The sequence below is a fragment of the Halichoeres trimaculatus genome, unplaced genomic scaffold, assembly GCF_033239565.1.
Source record: "Halichoeres trimaculatus isolate MK-OKI-2021-1 unplaced genomic scaffold, fHalTri1.1 fHalTri1_scaffold_10, whole genome shotgun sequence".
Classification (NCBI taxonomy): Eukaryota; Metazoa; Chordata; class Actinopteri; order Labriformes; family Labridae; genus Halichoeres; species Halichoeres trimaculatus.
The window spans coordinates 37,952,160-37,969,127 of NW_027437187.1; the positions used below are offsets into that span (position 1 = coordinate 37,952,160).

At 40.4% G+C, this 16,968-nt stretch overlaps 1 protein-coding gene across 3 annotated transcripts in view; it reads left to right on the top strand.

The window, feature by feature from the left end:
* The window catches only part of insc (INSC spindle orientation adaptor protein), a 78,457-nt gene that overhangs the window by 11,640 nt on the left and 49,849 nt on the right, over window positions 1-16,968 (top strand). The window contains exon 1 of one of the 3 annotated variants that reach the window (XM_074677229.1): window positions 4,806-4,856. The exons of 1 other annotated variant lie outside the window; for it this stretch is intronic. The gene's annotated coding sequence lies outside the window, so the exon portion shown is untranslated. Of the gene's footprint in view, window positions 1-4,805; window positions 4,857-14,432; window positions 14,652-16,968 lie in introns of those variants that run through there. One more of the 3 variants, XM_074677228.1, reaches the window with a different exon arrangement.

The following is a 16,968-nucleotide window of genomic DNA, read 5'->3' on the forward strand; positions in this document are numbered from 1 at the left end:
ATTTACAGCCCGGCTGCTGGATGTGACATCATGAGTTGTGGGCGCCCGTGGGCGGAGACAGATAGACGGACAGCGGGTCATAAATCCCGGTATGGATCGGGTCTAACGGCCATGTTTTGTAGTCTCTCCCTGACATGTAAAGGTGGGCCGTAACTGGGCCAATGCCATTTCCAGAGCACTCCGTCTAACTGAAGGAGCTGCCTGACGTTAATGCCAGTGAGGTCATCCTCGCCACGATTGACGGGACGGGATCAGGCCGTGATGCTGAGGGTGGAGAGCTCCTGCCTCTTTCGGGAATCTGCTTCAAAGGATTGCTTTGGCCACGTGCCGGGGGTCCGACCTGGAGCATGATTACACGGATCTTTCCAGAATTTATCACTCACTTCAAAAGTTTGGGCTCGGTTTGAAAAAAGACGGGTTTGGATCGGATTAAGATTTGGTGCGTTGGTCAATCCTAACGCACGAAACGTGTTAAAATCATTGAGTGTTCAACAGAAAAACAAAGAATGGGGGAAAAAATGAAACAATGAACTCAAAGAAAAGTCAAACATCTCTGTTCCTTTTAAAATAAGCTGCAGACTGAAACATCTGCACTGTAAAAAAAAATCACTGGAGCATAAGGAAAAAAACAGTTACAAAAGGTAAATAAAGTAAAATATGCTAATTCACATTTACAGAATATTTTAGTTCTGCAAAAATAAAATTATTTAACAGATTTTTCACCTTCAACAAAGTGACAATGCAAAGAGTTCTGCTTTAAAAAACACAAGCTACAAATTTAATTACAGACAATTATTGTCATTTTGGATCTGTTTGACTGGGATTTCAGAGAAAGCAGAAAAGATAAAATAGGATTTTTTTAAATTAGAAAAAGAGAAATAAACATATTATGTCATAATTGACATAATATTCTGAAATTAAAAAATAAATTAATAAATAAATAAAAATCCAGGACGTTAATTTACAGATATTTTTTGTAGTTTTACAGTTTTGTGTAATATTTTTTAAAATAAAAAAAATATTATAAAAATAGAGCGTTTTTAGCCATATTTTTATTTTATTTTTTAACATTTTTTTTACAGTGTGGTAGCAAAAATATACAGTAATTTCCTGTTATTTTACAGTGCATGTACTGCAAATTACTTTTAGTGTATAATACTGTATATTGGACTACAGTACATGAATTTGAATTAATTAGTAAGAAAAAAAAAAGTCTGCCAACCCTGCTGTCAGTATTTCACAGTTATTTTACAGCAAAGTAGTTTTTGTTGTGATGGTGTTTTGAAACCGTGAGTGAGGAGGGAACACGGTGGATGTGAGACCCTGCTGTAGTTTCCCAGTCTTGGTATTTTAAGTTAAATCTTAAAAAAAGAGAGCCATAATGAACTCAGCTTTTGTTTTCCTGCATTTTAAAATTAGCCAACACACGCTAACGCCGCGGCCACGCCAAAGGTGAATTCACGAATGTGAACGCCTGAGTCTGGACGCTGGACTATTTTGACAAGCTGAGGGTCTGATGTAGAGAGCCAGTTCACTTAAAGACGGAGAGACCCAAAGAGCAGCTGAAAAACAATGAGCTGTGGTTTCATCATGACAGGAGAGTGTGTGAAAGCTTTGGAGATCACAACCATATATATAGTTATAGTCGTATCCTATAACTCTGGATGATGACACACTGCACAGATTGTTTTCTCCTCCATCTTCAGGTGGAGTTGGAGCTGGTGACGCCGCCCTCCTCAACGTCATCAAATCAATGACGTCATGGGGGAATGTCATCACTGATTGGCTGCTTCGGCACAGCCTCACGCAAATTAACTTCGAACGTTCAATGTTTTCAACTTGAGCGTAGAGGCGTCTGACGCCCAAACGCGCGTCTTTGCATTGACTTCGATGTAATCTCAACGCAAATTCGCTTTCGGAGTGGCCGTACCATAACAATCATGGTCTGTGTCATGTGGAGCACGGACAACCTTTTCCCCCCACACTGTAATATCTCAAAGTACAGCAGGGTTTCCCTTTTTTTACAGAGAAATTTTTCACAGCACTGTATTGAATCATAACAGGATTTTATTGCTGAGATTTCCTCGTAAATGTTAGGTCATTTTTTACAGTGTGCGATAAATTTTGTCTCTTTAATGCATTAATTATTTCACAGAGATACTTATCTCTGGCATTAAAATTGAAAAAAAAAAAAATTGTATGGCGCTTCTTTGGCCCAAAAGGTGCTTTTAAATCTGTTTTTTTTTTAATGGAGTTTATGGAGTTTTGACCAATCAGAATCAAGTATTAAAGAGGGGGTGTTGTGTTTCACTGTATCTTAAACATGGACATAAAAAAACCAACGCTGCATGTTCATACTGAGCATGTGCAGACTTTCACACCTTGTCTTATTCATGTACTGTGGAAATCCCTGAATTTGTCTGTGAACTGATCAAAACGTTTTGTTCAAGGAATAAAACCAGATCTCCTCATGCTCCACATGGCACAGACAGACAGACGGCACATGTTGTGGGGCACAGACAGCGTGTGCCCTCTCAGCGTAACACCTCTGTGTTCAGCAGTGTCTCATATCCACCATCACAACAAAAATTTCTCCACTGTAAAATGGTAAAGTGTATTTTACGAGGAAGTTTTTTACAGTGTACCGTCTGAAGCACTGACGCTCCTTTCAGGACTTCAGCAGAGTGCTGGTGGGTTTTCTTCCCCTGCTGCTGACTCCTCTGTTGTGAAATCTTTTGGTAATTTCATTGCACAAACATTTCTCTGATGATGTTTGGGAACAGTTCTTCCACAGCGCGCCTCGCTCCGTGTTTACACTTCACTCTGGGTTTCTGCGTGGACGCGGTGTGGGTTTTCACAAAGACCCAGTCGGTGAAACCACAGCTTTCCAACTGGATGCACTCCTGTCTCCTGTCTGACCTCAGAGCTGTGGATTTCTCCTCCACGGTGACTCAGCTGATGTGTCTTTGGGGGGAAAAAGGGGGTCCAGTTTCTCGGGGCTGGACGGCGCTCTGCTCTGATTGGGTTTCCCCGATCCTCTGCCACGAGGCCAGCTCCTCAGCCGCTCGTTTTCTGTGGGGTGTGGATGTGGGTGAAGTGACACATGACAACACCCTGCAGTCCTGTTATTTTCAACACCACACAGGCTTGTAAGCCACTGATGTTGCAGATTTTTCATCTGTCATGTTTCTCTTTTTAAACGATTACACCAAAACTAAAAAAGGAAGTTTTCTGAGGCAGTACAGAATCACTCTGAGAAAAGTCTGAACCAGGAGTCTGCAACACACTTTCATAGGAGCCTTTAAACCTCAGCTCACCTAGATTAAAGTCATTCAGGAGTAAAAAAGTCTGTTTTATCTTCATGATAAAGACAAAAAAGTGTAAAACTTTCTATAGAAAATAAAAAAAACAAGAGAATAATTTCTAAACAGAATTATTTTTGGATTTTATAATTTTTGTCATGTAAAGTCTAAGTTTTATATTTGTAATACACTTGCAGTTTTTATTTATTATTTTTTGTATTAAATTTTCAAAATTTTCAAAAAGTGGAATCCTTCAAAAAAACTTAATTTAAAAAATTTGCAACATTTTTCATAAAAATAAAATTCAATAATGTGCAAAAATTTGCAAAGATGAAAAATTGAAATTAAAAAATAGCACAATTTAAATAAAATTTAAATTTGAAAATGCTAAAATTTTAAGAGTAGTGAAAAATGAAAGAAAAATTTAAATTGAAAAACTGCCAAATTTTCAAGTTGTTAAAGGTGTAAAAACATTATTTATTTTTTAATAAACTGGAATTTCAATTATTTGAAAAAGTAGTGAAAATTCTAACATTTTTAAATTTTGCTAAAATTAAAAAAAATGCCAAAAAAAAAATTAAAAATAGCACAATTTAAAAAAAAAGCTGAAATTTAGAAATGCTTTAATCTTTTTAAGGTGTGAAAAATGAAAGAAAAATGTAAATAAAAAGACTGCTAAATTTTCAAAAGTTGTTAAAATTGTAAAAATTTATTTAGATTCTTTTTAATAAATTGGAATTTAAATTATTTTAAAAAGGTGTGGAACATTTTTTTATTTTGCTAAAATTTAAAAAAATTGCAAAAATGTAAAAAAAAAAAAAAAGAAAAATAAATCAAAAAGTTGTGGAAATTCAAACAATTTTGAATTTTGCTACTATTTAAAAAAAATCACAAAAATATTTGAAAACTTGAAATAAAAAAAAATCTTTTTTTTCCAATTGCAAACTTTTAACAAAGTTTTAAAGCTTCATTAGCAGAGGTGATGCATGTTCTTTCAACAGAATGTTTTCTGAGAGGGGACAAGATGACTTTATGTGAAAGTCTAAACACACGTGGGGCGCTCTGCCCTGTGTGTGTGTGTGTGTGTGTGTGTGTGTGTGTGTGTGTGTGTGTGTGTGTGTCATGCTGCTGGCTGATGACACAGCACTTTGTTGTCCTGCTGATTATAGTCATAGACTCTACTTTTACCTGAGGGTACTGTGAACCTGTGACTCCCTATTAGCCATGTGGTGAGTGTGTGTGAGTGTGTGTGAGTGTGTGTGAGTGTGTGTGAGTGTGTGTGAGTGTGTGTGAGTGTGTGTGAGTGTGTGTGCCTCTCTGCTGGCCTTCTCATCCATTATTAAGCAGCTCCTGGTGTCAGGTACCAGCGCGGTCCCCTTCACTGAACAACCCGAGCCAGGATCCAGTTCCTGCTCCTCCTGGCCCGTGGCGGCTGAGCTGGATGTTGTTTCTCCGTCGTGTTTATTCAGCAAACCGTGGATGGAGCGGGGAAACTCAAAATGCATTTGGATATTTCTCTTGGCGTGACGGCGGGGCTATTTGAGGTCTCAGGAGGTATGTTGCTGCCATCATGTTTTCCTGCTCGGCTTAAATGAGGATTTTATGGCGGACCATAAAGCTCTGGGCCCTCCGTGCTCACTTTAGCAGACTCCTGGTGCAGCGCTGTGCCGGTTTGTGCGGCTGGAGTTCATCTTTCTGTGTGTGTGTGTGTGGGGGGGGGGTCTCAGGGTCTGGGGGTTCAGGCGTGTGAGGAATGAGGCCTGGGTGAGATTACTGCTGCCTTGAAGTGTGACTGCGATGAGTTGTGGAGATGTGTCCTCTGTTTTTACTGTGACAGTGGACAGAGAGGCTGAGCACAGGGTCAGCTGTGAGCCCTGTGTGTGTGTGTGTGTGTGTGTGTGAGTGTGTGTGTGCAACTTGACCCCGTCTGATCTCATCTCAGTGCACGCAGGTTGCCTGGAAACCCCGTGAGGACACGTTGAGACCGTGATGCCAGAGGAGAAAATGCTTCCAGACACGAATAGATTGGGCTGTTTTCTGCCTTACAAGGGAAGCTCATATTTGGTCCAGACGTCTGTTTTTCTTTCTCTGCTGAGGACGGACTCTAACTCTGCGTGCACACACAGTCAGGAAGACCATTACGGCCTGCTACACAAACCAAAACAGCCTTTATTTGCTGTAAACTTTTCACAGAGTGTTTCCCCCGTATGCTGGGCTAAGAATAGCGATTTGTCGTAGCTCTGTAGATTAAAACACAAAGACCTTCAATAAAACTCACCCACATTTCATAAAACGGAGCCTGTCGCCAGGCAGGAACAATAAAAACACAACAACTCTTGCTGTACTGGATCTGCAGTCTGGATCTGCTGGAGGATTTCTGGGACATTTTCAGCTAAAGTTCAGCTCTGAAACTCGACTGATGGAAACGTTTTTGAGTTTGTTTGTGAAGATTTTGAGCTTTGAGTGACTCTGGGTGGATCCAGGGATTATGGAAGCGCTCATTTGAGAATAAAAATCCCTGAATCAAAGGGATTATCATCAAGGGAACACGAGTGAAATGGTTAAAAATCTGCTTTGTGTTCCTGAGCGGATGAGGTGCTCCTCTCGGTATCCAGCGTGACCATCTCTAAGTCACCGTGGATCCAGCCTGAACACATTTCAGATGGATCCCCTTATGTGTCTGGATCTGGAGGTCAGGGGTCCAGTCCCAGCTCCCATTGATCCTCCAGCTGTGTAAGAGGCTTCATTCTGATTGGCTCATGTCAGATCCTGGTCAAGAATTCAGGGAGTTGAACTGTTAGCTGCTGTTAGCATCACAGCGCTAAACAATGGCTGAAACATAAGCTTTGATAAGCAACTGGAGTAACTTAAAGCTCCCATATCCTGCTCCTTTCCTGCAGTTTAATCTGGATCATTGATGTCTTCATGAAATGGTAGTAACATGTTTTGGTCCAAAAAGCCAATAAATCAAGCACAGCAGCATTGTTTCCAGGCTCTCATAGCCCCTCTGTTCAGAACGCTCTGATTTAGTGGGCGTGGCCTTCATATGTAAATGAGCCACCACTGATACCGCCCCGCTCTTCCACGTCACTGAGAGCGGCGCCACGAGCTCCGAGTGCACAATGTTTAGAAAACAGAGAAGCTGGTTTACCGTAACATTACAGGCTAAAACAACAGGCTAACTGCAGCTAAAGTTAGCATCCTGAAGCTAACACAGAGACAGGGGGGACACTGAGGAAAAGCTCTTCCATCTGCTCCACAGCACACAGCATTTAAAATACTCACATTTCCAGGGTCCCAGGTTTGTTGGAGGATGGTTGGTAATGCGCCTGGATTCAGGACCAGTCTATTGGCTAGCCCTCTGTTGGACTGTCCAAAGTTGGAAAAGCAGTCGGCCGTGAAGTGACTAGCACACACATGCACAGTTTTACTGAGTGTAGCTGGAACATTTCCTGATAAATGAACTCTAGACACTTAGTCTGTCTTCTTCTGAGATGGGAAGCTTGAGCATGGAGCTATGTGGCTGTTTACAGACAAAAACAGAGCAGTGATGGCTCTGCAACAAATCCCCAAATTCCAAACAGCTGGTTTTAGGTCAGGATTTTACATTAACAAGCTCTACTAAGAACAGGTTTGGTCATTAAATATCACATTTTGTGGGCTGGGAGGAAAGACAAAGACCCACAAATTTCACTAAAAGACTTAATAAAGTGATTTTTGCAGAATATGGGACCTTTAAGTTTCAGATTGCAGCATAAACCGTGAGCGGTGGTGATGAAAGCCGCGGAGTTCAAAGTTGGAGTCTGCACAGTAAAGGCTATGAAGGACTCTTTAGAGAGTCTAGACTATTTTTGACGCTACCTCCCGACATATTTTACAATCTCTGAAAAAATACACAAGAACGTCAGCTGTCAATCATCGTTAAATGTGACCTAAAGCCTCATTTTTAACCTCTAAGAAATGATTAAAAAAGGAAATCAAATTATCACAACAATAAGACGTGAGAAACATTTCTACCAGGTGAAGTTTTATTTTTTAAGTTTGACCACAGCCCATCTGGAATGACTGGGGAGACAGATTTTTTGACCTATACTGCAGCCAGCCACCAGGGGGAGCAGTTTTTTGAGATGACGTCCATTTTTTTGGCTTTTGTCTTGTTTTTCATTGAAGAAACTTTGAAGAAGACATAGATAAATGTGCAAATCTAACGTAAAAAACACTTTAAGATGTATTTCTGAGGGACCGTTGAAGAGAATTGAAAATGAGGGAAAATCTCTTTTCAGGTACAACGTTTTTTCCTCTAAACTCTGACTGAGGATGGTCACACTGATCATCTGCAGGGACAGAGTCAAAGAGGAGCAGAGCTGCTGTCAGATTCATCGTTTGGGGAGTATTTCACTGAGAAAGGCCGTGTTCCCGTGTCACCTGGTGACATGAGCCGACCTGTAATGGTTTCTCTCTGTCCTCATCACAGACAGATTTTAAAGTCAGACACTGATCCATCAAAGAGACGGTCATTTTCATGCACACCCTCAGCTCAGGCGTGGAGCTGCTCAGAGCTGTTTGTCCCTCTGCTTTAAACCCATTAAACTGATTAAAAGACCATTCTTCAGACAGCTCTGCCAATCAACTTCATAAAACTCCACAGAGTCTTTTACAGCTCCAGCAGCTTTTAAAGACTTTCTAACTGTCTGACGAGCCGCACTTTGTCTGGCTCAAGTTTTCAGACTTTGTTATTCACTCTGCTTCTCACTCCTTCATTCCTCATGTCACACTGTGTGTGGCTGAGCTGAGTTTAGTTCACGGTCACTCTGAGCCGACACAGGGACTTTTATGAATGGATTATGAGAGTCCAGACACTCGGCTGTGATGGGAGCGTGTGCAGAAAACAGTTTTATTTCTCTAGATTTTAAAACAAGGAGTCGCTGCCAGTGGGACGTCTGCTTTAAGTTTGTATGAAGGCAAATCTGAGCAAATGGGATCAATCAGGCTGAGACTTTCTTGGTGAGACAGACACAGACATTAAACTTTAATATTTCCTTTTGTTTAAGGGATTTCTGGACAGTTTGAGCAAAACTTTCACTGTTAGAGCGAAAAGGAAGAAGTTAAGGTCAGAGCCTAACTTTCTACTTTGTTAAAATCATCTGGAACTTTATTCACATGTGCAAAAAAAAAAGACATTTTAAGAAATGTTCAGGATGCTAAATTTGCAAAGCTAAAGAGAAAACTCTTCCTGCCAGCCTCCCTTCTTAAATTTTCTGATGAGGAGAGAGATGAGGTGAGATGAGATTAGAAGAGATGAGATTAACCTTAACCCTAACCCTCATCCAAGAGAAATAGGAGAGAAATGAGAGAAGAGATAAGAGATGCAACAAGAGATGAGAGATGAAAAGGGAGATGAGATGAAATGGGTGGTGAGAAGAGAGATGGGGTGAGAGATAAAATGAAAAAGCCAAAGATAGAAGAGATGAGATGAGATGTGATGAGAAACAAGATGAGGTGTGATGATATGGAAGATGAGATAAGAGGTGGGTGAGAGGAGATTAGAATAGAGATGACATGGGAGATGAGATGAAAAGAGACAAGGTGAGATGAGATTAGAAATAAGAAATGAGACAAGATAGGAAATAAGAAGAGGTAATATGAGAAAAGAGGAGATGAGGTTAGGTTATAGATGATATAAGGTAAGAGCAGATGGAAGATGAAGAGAGATGAGATGAGAAATGAGATGAGCTGAGAGGAGACAAGAGATGGGAGATGAAAAGAGAGATGGCACGAGAGATTAAATGAAAAAAGCCCAGGTGAGAACAGATGAGCAAAAATTAGAGATAAGAAGAGATGAGATGTGATGAGAAATGGGATGGGTTGAGTTCAGAAAGGAGATATGATAAGAGATGAGATGAGGTAGGATCAGATGGGGTGAGACAAGAGATGGGAGATGAGAAGAGAGGTGATGTTAGGGATGAGAGGGGTGATGAGAAATCAGATTGGTCAAGTTGAAATGTGAGATGAGAAGAAATGAGAAAAGATGAGATTAGATTAGAGATGTGATTAGGTTAGATCAGAAGGGATACGGGGAGAGCTGAGATGAGAAATGAGGTGAGACAAGGCGAGACAAGAGATGGGAGATGAGGAGTGAGATGACATGAGAGATGAAATGAAAAAAGCCAAGGTGAGAAAAGATGAGCAGAGAGACAAGATGAGAGATGAGATATGATACAATGAGAGATGAGAAGAGATGAGATGAGAAATGGGATGAGCCGAGATGAGATGATTACCCCAAACGGCTGCAATACATCTCAAACGGTTTAAAATTGCTGATTTCATACACTTTTAAACTTGAATATTTATATTTAAAAACATAATCAGAAATAGAGGTTTAATTTGACATGAACCATGCAAACAGAAAATGTTTGATCTAGTTTTCACATTTAATTGTTACAGACCCCTGAGGGGACACAACCAGGATAATGACGATATCACTTGAGGCAGATTAACTCATGAAACGCAGCGATATGTGACCAGAGATTGTCTTATTTTCTACCAGGCGGGTAGAAAGATCCCTCAGGCCTTTTTGTTTCTTTTTTTCTGTTGGGGTTGACCTGGGAGTGTATTCACACAACAGGGGCTGATTGGATCGTCCTGGTCCGTCCTAGTCCTCTGGTCTCTCAGGACTCAACCTCTTGTTAGATTTGACCGTGTGAAGTTATCATGTGGTGTTTTGCTGGTGTTCATATCAAACCCCCACAGCTCCAGGAGCCGGACCAGCTCTGAACCTTCATGCTTCAGACATTTTTAGCTGAACGAGAGTCTCACACACAACCCATCGTTATCTCACCTTCTCCAATCTCTGTTGCTCTTTCTTCCCAAAGCCGTACAGTGGCTGTTTTTCAAAAAGTGACGATGATGGAAACAGGATGCTTCCTCTCTGTCCTCCTACACACTTATTCTTCACATCACTGTGTGTCACAATCCAAGCCGTGACGCTCCTGAAGTCCCGTCACCGTCGGCCTGTCACGACGGAGGAGACACTGTTTCTCTATCATTAGCCGCACCGCTACATGGCTGCTGCTGGGAAGAAGGGCTCCTGCATCCTTAATGGTGAATTAAGGCACCGCTGCTTATAAATACACCACAACACGCCATTAGCTGTGAAGGTGTCCTGTCCCGATTTAGTGTTGCCTGGAAAACTAAGAATACAGGGTGCAGAACATACCGGGTTGAGATGTGGTTTCCAAAGTTAGTCACCGTGCTGTAAACATAATCAGCCTCTCAGCCTTTGTCCTGACATTCTTCTTGGGAAGTTGTATCCTCCCAGGCTCTGAATGGTGGCCTCAGGGTCTGGCTTGTGGCCAGGAAGTTCCTTTATTGGGTCGTTCATATTTCAGGGCATGCTGGGAAATCTGAGTGGGCCAGAGACCGATCCACCAGAGGGCTGTGGAGAAGTGTCTGGACTCTCAGGTGATGCTGGATTAGTGTTGATGTGTGGGTCGGAGAGTGCTGAGAAAGAGGTCTAATGTTTGGGTCTCCTGTCACCATCCATCCATTAGCTTCACTGCTTCCCTTTCGGGGTCGCGAAGGGTTTGGAGCTGGTCCCAGCCGGCTTTGGACGTAAGGAGGGGTACACAGCTTCCTAAACATCCTTTAAGTGGTCAGACTGATCCAGCCGTCCCTGTGTCCTCGTGATCTCAGGATAACACAGATTTAACTCACACCAAACACATATTTAAGCTAAGTGATAGTCTGGCTAACATGGTCTAAAATAAGGTGGCTGTGCTTGTGTTATCTGAGGAATGTGCCACATTCAGACTCTCTGAGATAACGGACATGAGGGCTTTCTGGTCTGCAGAGCTTGAGTACGTCCCTCTGATGTTTGGCTTTGTGTAGGTGAGACAGACTAACGAGTTTATCTGAATTTAATGTATTTAATGCAAAAAGATGTGTATCAAACATCTTTCTTTGCTTATCAGTCAACATTTGTGACTGAAAGTGAAAAAAAAAACGTCTTTATTGTTTTTGTTGGGCTACAGTTTTACAGGTTAATGCTAAAGTAGCTTATGTTAGCGTAGATGTGTTTGTTTACGTTAGCTTAAGTTTCTTTGTGAGGGTATTGTTTCCCAGGTTTATGCTGCACCTTTAAATTCTGACAGGGACATGCTACACAATTAAGCTAGCTATTAGCTTAAATACATCAAAACAAAACAAAACAGTAGCTTATAGCTCATGTTTCATGATTTGCTAATGATGCAGTTAGCTTATGCAACACAATTTGTTTGCATTACCAGGTTAGCTTACATTGTTTGCTAGTTCTCCCAGATTTTTACTGCACCAGATTAGTTCTTCTAATTTGTTTTGATAAGGATATGTAACAGGCTATAGCAGTTAGCCATGAGCTAATTTATGTTGGCCGAGACTGAGACTCAGATTACGCTACATAATTAGCTTGTATTACCTGATTAGCTAAAATTATAATGTTAGGTTGAAATTTCATAGCTTAATGTTAAAGTAGTTCACTAACTCTTAGCACATTAGTTTAGGATGTGTCTGTTGATGTTGGTTAGCTTACATTTCATTTATCAATGTGAATTCTTTCTTTGGTTGGCTACGATAGCTTACATTAGCTTACATTATGTTAATCAAAATATGTTAGCCAACAACCTTAGCTCTCAGTGGGCTTACTTTTTGTACCCATTATGAGTTAGCTTACACTTTATTTTGAGGCTACAGTTGTACAGGTTTATGTTACAGTAGCTCACAAAGGCTTATGCTAGCTTATAATGTGCTTGTTGTGAGGTTACTGTTTCCCAGGTTTATGCTACTGTAGTTTTGTTTTTCAATTCCTTTTTACAAGGATATATAACAGACTACACCAGTTAGCAATGAGCTAATTTATATGAGCAGTCCCAAGTAGTTTGGCAGGAGACAGAAAATTAAGTCAAAAAAAGAAAAAAATGACCAGTAGCTTACTAAGGCTAACATTAGCTTAAAAAGTGTTTTGCAGTAGCTTATGCTACATAATTGGCTTGCATTAGCTGGTTAGCTTACATGACATTGTGAGGTTGCAGTTTTACAGGTTCATGCTACAGTAGCTAAAAGAAGCTTAAGTTAGCTTAGACAGTGTTGATGTACGTTAGCTTAGGCTACATAAGTGATTTGATTTACCTGGTTAGCTTACATTTTCGTTTGTTTGTATGAATGCTTTTTTTAGTACACTACAAAGCTTGTGTTAGCTAAGAATGTGTTGGTTAGCATAGGCTTACACTACTTGATTGGATTATTTAACATGGTTAGCTTACTTTTTTTTTTTTTTGTTGTTTGGCTAGTCTTAAATTAGCCAACATTAAGTTCATCTTTAGCTTGTTTTTAGCTTATATTTTCCCTCTAAAGACCCCCTTTTGTTCAAAACTGTGGTTCTTATAACACGTATGTCAGATTTTTTTATGTTTTATTTTTCTTAAAAGTCAGTAAACCGGTCTAAGGCCATCAGCTGTTCGTGCTATGTCTCGTTTAAGCTAGCATTCTACTACTTAAGCTGCCCTGTGCTTTAAAGGGGACATATCATGCTGATCCCTGATTTATTACTTACATTTAATATAATAAATTTGAAAACAAGACCTTTCACCCCCTGAATTTTCAAAAAATGAGATATTGTATTTTTTCTGATATCCTAGAACGAGATTTGATGCCTCTGAAAATAGGTCATTGACATTTGGCCACGAGATTTCGACCTTTGTGACGACACGAGGATCCTTTCTTTTTATTGGAGTAATCTGATGAAGCAGCTCCTCCTCTGTGATGTCAGTTAGTCACACAACCGCCACCGAGGGATACACCCACCAAGAGCCGACTGACTGAGTGCTGGATGCAGGGACTCTGCTCTGCTGAGCAGCTCGGCTTTACATGGTGAATTAGCAGTTAAAACACTGTAGTTTTAGCGGACGTGGTAATACTTGTGAGACTGTGATATTTGCATGCTTGTTCTGACATGCACTGTGAACCTGGACCACAATAATGCTGCGGTAATAACATAGTGAGGAACTGACGGTAGAGGCGATCTTTAGACGACACTTTCAGCATGATGGATAAAACAGACAGAGAAAAGTGAAGGAGCAGGATGGAGCCCTGTTATAGAAATAGTTTATTGGTGAAGTCTGCCTATATTTCCTCGTATAAACTATACATGTTACAGTACCGGTTTGACTCACCACACTGAAGCGTCCTGAGATGATCTGTGTCCAGGTGGATTTTCTTCCTCCTGAGCTGCAGAACCATCCGGGTCTGACTCGGGGTCCAATACAAAAGGACGTATCCTACACTCTGCCATTTTATTAGTGCTATCAATGCCTTACGCTGAAGTTTTGGCAAACAGCAAACTCGCTCGGTCTGCTCCATCCAATATGGCGATTTTGTAAATACTGCCATGCTGCAAAAACCGCCCCCTGGCTCTACCCCCTCCGCCCCTCTGATAGAACTGACCAATCAGAGCACAAAGGGCTGTGACGTTGCGAGGTTACTGGAGGTCATTCTGGAAACGGAGCGTTTCATCCAGATCTTCAGAATGGCCTAAAATGAGGATATTGAGAACGCTATTGTGGGGCAATGAAGGAACTAAATGACTTGTACTGAGGGCAGAAATGCTTTACAGGCATCCTAGTCTGGCAGAGTGAAAAGGAGTAACAAGCATCATATTTCCACTTTAATGACAATTTTTGTTACTGTGAGGCTCTGAAAGGTCAAACTCTGAATACCGACCACAGAACATGTGAAGAACTCATAAGTGGACTATCTGAGGAGCAGCCGCGTCATGGTACAAAAGTACAGGCTGACTCACCAAATGTCAAACAGTAGCAGCTCACACCAGACATTATCTGCTGCCCTGTGGGGCGCGCTGAGTCCCAGGACAAGGGCCCACTTTGAGCCGGCCCTCTGTGTGTGGGATGGGAATGTCGGGTCCGCGTCTCAGCACAGCTGGTTCCCACCCAGCCTCCCGTACAGCAGCACCCATCATGCTCTGCTCCCCTCTTCACATGACGGCTCTGTGGTGGGACTGTGACCGCCGTCTCCTCCTGTGAACTCAGAGCTCCCAGCAGATACAGAGCATGTCCGCTGTCTTTAAAGGCCGGTGTACAGAGACTGCCTGATGCTTTCTTTAGTCTGTGTGAGTTTGGACAGCAGCAGCTGGAGCAGAAACAGTCAGTCCCTGATGCTGGGCAGCTTGAAACACAGCCAAACCATCAGGAATGGCTTACACAAAGAGGCAACACTGAAACTGCAAGGATATTAGAGTCCACCTGGGTTCATCCTGAACTCCATCACACTGATTCAGAGATGGTTTGGCCTCTCCAAACGGTGAGTGGCTTCACTTCTTTCTCCTGATTTCCTCCAGTTGACTCCTTCTGTTTTTCTCAGGCAGAGATTCATTGCTTCTGGCGCAGCGCTGAAGCTGAAACTGAAGCTGAAGCTGAGCCACGGTGTTGTTTTCTGCTCACCAGCTTTGTATTCTTTCTGTGGTTGACCCAGAATCTGTGAAAAGCATTCAGCTGCGCCGCAGATTATTATAAAAAGGAATGGAAATGTATTTTTAAAGAGGGATTTTGCAGCCGTGGAGCGCTCAGACAGTGAGGTCAGCGCGGGCTGGATGTTTGGTGGTGTGTTAGCATGCACTGTATGTTCTTCAGCTTCTCAGAAAAATGAGATTAAGACATTTACACTCCATCAGGGATCTGTGCATGAGAGTTAGCGTGACTAACATCAGGAAAGACATTAAATGAAACATCTCAGTGAAACTCCAAGTGACAGAAACGCGCACACACCGAAGCCGCTCTGCACGCTCAGTCTGAATAAAGTCCTGCTGTAAATCAGGAAGCACGGCGGAGCGGTTTCCCTTCCACTCACAGCGTACCCAGTGCTTGTTATTTTACCCGGCGTGTGACATGAGGCCTGAGACAGAGCTGTCCTTTGTTAAGCTTACCTACAACCGACATGTTCTCCACAGCAACCCGAGTGGAGAAACCCACAGGGCCACTCGGGTTTCAGCCCAGACATGAAAAGAAATGTCCACCCCAGCAAGAAAATTAGCCAGGAACTCGTCAGAGCCGGACATCTGATGGGAAAGTGGTGCTTCTGAGGCGTTTGTAGCTGTGGTGGGTGTTTAAACAGCAGGGCCTGCAGCTTTAAGCAGGTGTGATCTACCTTTAAGAGAAAGGCTTTGTTTTGTTACACCTGAGATAATCTAAACCTCTCAGGTGGAAAGACCAATGGCACAGAGTATAAAATTCGACACTTTTACAACCTACGACATCATTAACACACTCTTGTTTTTTAAAAGTTAGTGTTATTTAAACTCTCTGACCATTAAGTTCTGACCATAGAATGAAAAAAAATGTAAAAATGGACGTCATCCTGCTCAGCTGAAAGTGAAGTCTCCACAAAACTGCTCCCCCTGGTGGCTGGCTGCAGTTTAGGTCAAAAACTCAGTCTCCCCAGTCATTCCGTATGGGCTGTGGTCAAACTTAAAAAAATTAAAACACCTGTTAGAAATGTTTCTCACACCTGTTTGCTGTGGGGATATGAAGATATTACTAATCTGAGTAGTGTTTTTCTGAAAAGTTAATTTTTCTTTAGTTATTAGAGGTTAAAACCAGCGTTTGGCCTCACATTTAAAGATGATTGACAGCCAGCGTTCTTGAGTAGTTATTTTCAGAAATGGAAAGAAATGTCAGATGAACCATTTTTCACAAAGTCCACTTTTTGTCTTCACAATACAGACATAGTTAAAAAAAAATCTGGTGAATAATTACCTTAATGAGAAGTATTTTGTGTTTATAAGGATGTACATGTAATGTTTTAGATTATAATTTTTCACAAATTTGCAAAAATTTTAAAACATTTTTGAAATTCTGAAAATGCACAAAAAAGCCTCCATATTTTTTGCAATTTTAAAATTTGCATAAAAGTCTCCATATTTTTTGCAATTTTGAAAAAAAAAATGCAAAAAAAGTCTCACAAAAAGTTTTTTGTGTTGAAAAAGTTGTACATGTGATTTAATTCATATTTTTTCTTGGATTTGCAAAATTTAAATGTTTTTTGTGAAATTATAAACATTTTTTTTTTAAAGGTCTCCATATTTTTTGAAATATAAAAAAAATTGCAAAAAAAAAATTCTCCATATTTTTAGAATTAAAATAAAAATAAAACATTTTTGAAATTTAACCAATGTACAAATTTTCTTTTCAAATGGAATTAAAAAAGATAATAAAAAGTTGAAATGAAAAAAAATGCAAACATTTCTAAATTTTTTGCAATTTTCTAAAAATTTTTCAAAATATGCCTCCATATTTTTTGAAATTTAAAAAAATTGCAAAAAAAAGTCCCAAGATTTTTTTTTTATAAAAAAAAAATGGCAAAAAAAGTCTCCATATTTTTTGAATTAAAAAAAATTCAAACATTTTTGAAATTTCAAAAATGTACAATTTTTTTAAAGGAATTCAAAAAATTAATAAAAAGTTGAAATAAAAAAATTGCAAAATTTTTAGACAATTTTAAAATTTTGAAACACTGCACAAATAGAAAAAAATAAATTTCATAAATTTGTGTAATGTTTGAAATTTTTCAAAGATATTTGAATTTAATAACACATGTTGAAACCAACCTTGATTGTATTTTG